Below are 6646 nucleotides of genomic sequence, written 5' to 3'. Positions count from 1 at the left end.
AACCCTTTGAAACAGGTCCTGTTATTATCTCCATTTTCAGTGAGGAAAACCAGGTCCAGATTGCCACACAGCTCGCAAATGCTTGGGGCGGGATTGAAATCCAAGTCCTCTGACTCCAAGGCCAGTGCCCTGGCCATCTGGTCCCTCATGGCCATCAGATAGCAATTCCCTAATCAGAATCTCAGGCTCTTCCAGAAAGTGACCTCAAACCCAAACCCCATTTCCCAGTGTGCACAGGGTGGGGTCAGAAAGATGGACGGCTGTTACAGATTTTTTTCCCAGCCAGTTATTCATCAACCCCCAGCCTGAGTATAAGGCCGAGGCACTTTTGAATTGGAAGAAATAAACAAGCCCCATAGTCTAACACTGCAAGAGAAAGGGCGTCCTTCGTAAATTTGGGGTTTGAGGTGTTATCTGGTCAAGTTTTTAAGGTAATAGAGAGAACACCATCCTATTTACTGGTTTGGGTCTCCTTGTTTACCTCTTGGCTGGAGAGGGTGGGTGGGAGGAGATTCTCAGTTGGGAATTTCACAAGATCACAGCTAGAGGTAGAACGATCCTTGGAGAGGGCTGAGTTAAAACTCCCTTGATTTACAGCTGAGGATACTGAGGAGACTTAAAGTCACTCCGTAAATTAGCCAAAGCGCCCATGATACCATAGGAAACACACTAGATTTGGAATCCTAGCTCTGCCCCTCACTCTCTCAAGTAGCCAAGGACAGAGCAAAGTCATTTCAGTTTCCTCATTTGTAAAATGAAGGGACTTGGTCCAAATGGTTTCTCAGATTCCTTTAAATCTATGATTTGGTGAGTTATGATCTTATGACCTAATAGTTAACATTTATTTATCTTGAGTTAGTTGTTTCATTTCCCCCTGGACCTCAGTTTCCCTAACTGTAAAATGCAGGAGCTAAACTATAGAACCTCTAAGGTGACTCCTGGACTCAGTTTCCCTAACTGTAAAATATAGGAACTAAATTATGGGGCCTCTAAGGTGACTCCTAGCCTCAGTTTCTCTAACTGTAAAATGCAAGAGCTAAACTATAGGGCCTCCTGGCCTCAGTTTCCCTAACTGTAAAATATAGGAACTAAACTATGAGGCCTCTAAGGTGACTCTTGGGCTCAGTTTCCCTAACTGTAAAACATAGGAGCTAAACTGTAGGGCCTCTAAGGTGACTCCTGGGCTCAGTTTCCTCATCTGTAAAATGTAGAACTCTGCTCCCATGAAGGGGATTAATTGCTTAGAAAAGAATAGAAGGCTGTGAGCCTTATACAGAATGTAAGCTCTCTGAGAGCACTTTGTATCTAGTAAAAAGCATATGATAAATAGCCCATAGCTATTATAGCACTTAATAATGCTTACCAATTTACTAATTTCCTATATATTTATGTACTTAAATTATATATACTTATATATAATTTCTCTCTATCCATGATTCTAAACAGCTGAGTGGGGATTTGAATTGCTGAAGGTCTTCCTTTTTCTCAAGATGCCTTCTTCTCTATGAAACCTTCTATGACTCACACCTTCCCCAGCAGCTGAAAGTCACAGAGTGGAAGGGACATCAGGAGATATTTGTTCCAATTCAAACCTGAACTGGATTCCCTCTGAGGTCATCCAGCCTCCACTTGGAATCCCTTGGTGATGGGGAGCTCACTACCTCTCCAGGAGAAAACTTTTACTAGGGCCTATCTACAGCTTGAATTCTTACTCCAGGGCCCATGAACAGGTCACATTTTGATAGTGCTTGAAGGCTTGCCAAGCGCTTGGCTCAACCCCCCAGTTCTCTAGCTCTGTGGGACCCTGATCTCAACCTCAAACATTGTCCAGGTGCGGCAGGAAGATGACATTGCCAGATTTCTGGAAGGTCTCGTAGGGGTGCCTGCCCAGGTTTCCTGGGACAGGGAAAAGTGGGAAGGGGAGGAGCAGAAAGAAGAAAAAGCAAAACATGAGGGAGGGAAGAGGGAGGGACCGAGGTGGTTATTGAGGTCAAACCCTTTTACAATGGAGAAATTAGTGGTTGGAGAAGGAAAGTTATCTGTCCCAGGTCATGTAGACAGCAAGCAGAAGTTGAACTCAGACTCTTTAACTCAAAAGCTGCTATTCTTTTCACTGTACCATGTTCATTCTCTCTTCAGCTAACAAGGAGACAGCAGCATCCCCAGCATTAGAGGCTGCCTCTGATGCTCACTTATTTGCTTCCCTTTCCTCCTTTATTTCTTTTTTCTTTGTTTTGCCCCTCTCCTTTCCTTCCCTCATCTACTGGTTTTCTCTCTGTGTCTGTTTTTCTCTTTCTGTTTTTGTCTCTCTCTATTCCTTTGTCTCTGTCTCTGTCTTCTTTATCTTTGTCTATCTTTGCCTCTGTCTTTCTCTCTCTCCCTATCCCCTCTTTACCTTCTCTCTATTCCTCCAAGTCTATAGCTCCCTCCCTCATTGACTTATCCTCTGGATCTCATAAGGAAATCTAGAATAGTCATGGTAACGAGGTTGAGTAGGTGGGAGCCATGGTCATGGAAGGGGGGTTATTTGCCTGACTTGGGCACAGTAATGTGGGATCACCTGCCATCTGGAAAGGGAAATCAGACTTTAGCCTGTCTCCCTGGAAAAGATGGGCTCCCAGGCAGTGAGCAAGAGGGGCCTCCACCCCAGGACCAGTCCCAGTCCTATCCTGGCACATCCCGTACTGCTGACTCCCATCTTCAACATTATCAGCAATGACCTTTCCTTACTCATCATACAACCCTTTGGCTGACCCCCTCTTTATTCTGACCCGTGTCTATCTATGACTTCATTAGGAGGAACATCAACTCCTTCCATGGATGCAGATCAACAACTTATGATATTACAGGGTTGTTCAGGGCACTGTGAAGTTAAGTGATGGGCTCATAAAGCTAGTCTGGCAGAAGCAGGCCTGGAAGTTAGATGTTCCTGAATCCAGGACTACCCCTCTGTATATTATGCTCCACACACTCCTGAGATTTTTATTCAATTTAAAAAAGCCACTCGTGCTTAATTTTGTATTCCAAATGCCTAGCTTAATAGGTGCTTAATAAATACTTGTTAATTTACTGATTCGTGTCTTAATTTCCTCTGGAGTATAATCTTTCATTGAAACGAAACTGCGAGGAATTGGAAATCGAGTGGATGCCCATCGATTGGGGACTGGCTGAATAAGTTATGGCATATGAATGGGGTGGAATAATACTGTTCTATAAGAGATGATGAACAGAAAATCCTGAGAGACTTACAAGAACTGGTACCAGATAAAGTGAGCAGAACCAGGAGAACATTGTGCACAGTAACAACAAGTTTATGAAATGGTCAACTATGATGGACTTAGCTCTTCTCAGCAATACAATGATCCAAAACAATTCCAATAGACTTGGAGAAAATACCATCTGCAGCCAGAGAGAGAACTATGGAAACTGAATGTGGATTGAAGCGTATTATTTTCACCTTTTTCTTGTTTGGTTTTTCTTTCTTATGGTTTTTCCCTTTTGTTATGATTTGTTTCTACAACATGATTAATGTGGAAATATGTTTCAAATGATTGTGTATGTATAAGCTATATCAGATTGCTTGCTCTGTAGGGAAAATGAGAGGTAAAAGAGGGAAAGAAAAAAGTGAACGCAAGATCTTACAAAAATGAATGTTGAAAGCTATTTTTACATGATATTGGAAAAATAAAATACTATTGAAATAAAAAAAAAACGTGTTACTTCCCTCAGAATCCAGCTTAGTGGGTGTTAAATGGATATTTGTTGTTTTGTTGAACAAGTTAGTATTATTATTAGTTAATTTTGTGTGATACAGCTTCCAACTTGAAGGGCAGGGATCTGCCCATCTTATATTGACTAGTGGTCCTCAGTACCTAGGACAGCGCATGCACCAGAGGGATAGTCATTCTTTACCTTGGCTACTCAAGCTCTTAATAGATCTTACTTGAGACTATATAGTAAAAGTCTCTAGCCCTAATCTTTTTCTTCTCCAAAACATATTCCAGACAATTGTCAAAATTATAGTTCGTAACCATGTTATTCCCAAGCTTAAAAATCATCAATGATTGTCCAGTGTCTAATGAACAAGGTCAAGACTCTTTGGCTGATATCACACACACACACACACACACACACACACACACACACACACATTTCAGATTTCTCTTGCTGTGCTCCCCTTCATATATTTTACCCTCCAGATAAAGTGAGCTATTCATTGTTCTGCTATTTTAAAAAATTCATCTATCGCCAATGTCTTCTTTATTTCACCTTTTTTCTTCTTCTTCCCCATTCCTGCTGAAAATCTCAATCCACCTTCAAAACACAGATGAAATGCTACCTCCTGATCTTTCCCTCACTAAAAATAAATCTTCCTTTCCTTCAGAGCATTTCATATATATCTTTCTAATACACCTAGGATCATAGATCGAAGGCTGAGCTAGTTCTTAGGAGGCTGCCTAGCTCAGCCTCATCATTCAAGAGATGAGGAAACTGAGTCCCAAAGAAGCTAAGTTAAGATTAAATAATCAGAAAGAAGGCTAATGGTGGGACCAAGATTTAAATCCATATCCTAGCTAGGCTAGGTTTCTTTGCTCCTTACTTTACACCGCAAATGAAAACAGAACCCAAGCCATGCGGTGTGATGGAAGGAGCGTCGGACTAGTTGGGATGAAGGCTCAGGACAGTCCTGGATTCTGATCCCAGCTCATCCATTATAGTCAGAAAAATCCATAGGGAGACCACCTGGTCAGCAGAGAAGCCAGAGTGGTGGGCTAGAAGGATAAGACAGAACAGAAGTTTGTTCCTCTTCCTGTTCCCCAGCCTCAGTTTACCTTACTCTGAGTTGGATCTGAAAGACCATGCGTCAGAGACACTGAGGATTCTTGGTCAGATTGTTGGAAGAAGGATTCTTGATCTCTCTTCCTCAGTCTGGATAAAAAGAGAGCAGTTTGTTACCTGGGACAGAAAAGTTATAGAAAATATAGGGAGATGGTAACTTGAGGTTCACTCAGTCTAATTTTATGGAGGAGGAAACTGAGGCAGGAGTGGGGAAGCCACTTGCCTGTTCTCTGAGGTTCCTTGCAGCTATAGGATCTCCTGGTCAAGCCTTTTATCCCTTGAGGAAAGCTGATGAGATGGGAAGGATGGAGGCTCCTGATTTGGGTTCTTTATTAGTGACTGGAGACCCTGGAGGTCTCTTTCAAACTGTTCAGGCCAAGCAGACAGCGGAGTTGGGGGAGCCCGGGCATGGAGTCCACTCTTACTACCATCTGGCTACCCAAGGTAGAGCAAGTCCAACATTATGCCTACTTTCTGTCACAAGGGGTCGCTCCACACCACCAAATTTAAAGACGTGACCGTGAATCTGCCTTTAGCTCTTCCCTTGGGGAGATGAGTTTCCATGGCATCTTTCCTTTGCCCATCCCTAGACATTCAGGATCCTAAGGGCCTCTTGGTGGGTCTGTTATCCCAAGCCAGGGCCCCATATCCTGAACCTGATCCAATCCACCCTTTCCATCAAAACCTAAGGCATCGATTAAACTCAATTAAAATTTGAATTAAAATTTTTGAATTTTTTAAATTAAAATTTCATTGAGGCAGAATTATCTGGCTATTTCAATTTAAAAATTTGAATATTTAAATTAAAATTTAATTGAGGCAGGATTATCTGGCTATTTAAATTTTAAAATCTGAATATTTAAATAAAAATTTATTTGAAGCAGGGTTATCTAGTATTTCAATTTAAAAATTTTAATTTTTAAATTAAAATTTCATTGAAATAAGAGTTATCTGGCTATATCAATCTAAAATTTTTAATTTTTAAAATTAAAATTCCAATGAGGCAAGGTTATTTGATTATTTCAACTTAAAATTCTGAATTTTTGAAATTAAAATTTCAATGAAGCAGGGTTATCTGGCTATTTCAATTTAAAAATTTGAATTTTTAAAATTAAAATTTCATTGAGATAGGGTTATTTGATTATTTCAATTTAAAATTCTGAATTTTTGAAATTAAAATTTCATTGAGGTAGGGTTATTTAGTGATAAAAGTCCTAGTTCTTGGTTCAGAGGTTTTAGGTTTAAATCCTGATGCTTACTGCTAGCTAACATAGCTGGAGAAGCCACTTAACTTTTTCTGGGTCTCACGTTTCCTTATCTGTAAAATGGGGGAAATGACAATAGTAACTAGAATTTATATAGCGCTTTAAGGTTTGCAAAGACCTTCACAATATTATTTTGCTTGATCTTCATAGCAACACTGACAGATACTATTATTATCTCTACTTTACCAGAGAGGAAACTGAGGCAGCCAGGGTTGACTTGCCAACACAGATTTGAGTTAAGGGACTTCAGATTTCAGACCCAAATCCTTTGACCCCAAATTCAATGCTCTTCCCACTGGATTGAGCTACCTCTGATAATTATAACACTTAAGTGTGAAATTTTGGGGGCTTCTCTTTGGGGGCCTATGGTATGGAAATCCAATTCTCCCCTAAAAGTTTGGGGTGAAGAAAGGAATTCCACAGCCTTTCCCCCAAGGGAATATAGCAACTGAGCAGCTTGCTGGCCAGCAAAAGCCTTGGGCCGTGTTTGGAGGAGGCCTGGCTACCCATCTGACATAATTCTGAAAGGTCGAGTCTCTCCC

Source organism: Sarcophilus harrisii, chromosome 5 (assembly GCF_902635505.1).
Source record: "Sarcophilus harrisii chromosome 5, mSarHar1.11, whole genome shotgun sequence".
In the NCBI taxonomy this organism is placed as follows: domain Eukaryota; kingdom Metazoa; phylum Chordata; class Mammalia; order Dasyuromorphia; family Dasyuridae; genus Sarcophilus; species Sarcophilus harrisii.
This window is presented reverse-complemented; position numbering follows the sequence as displayed.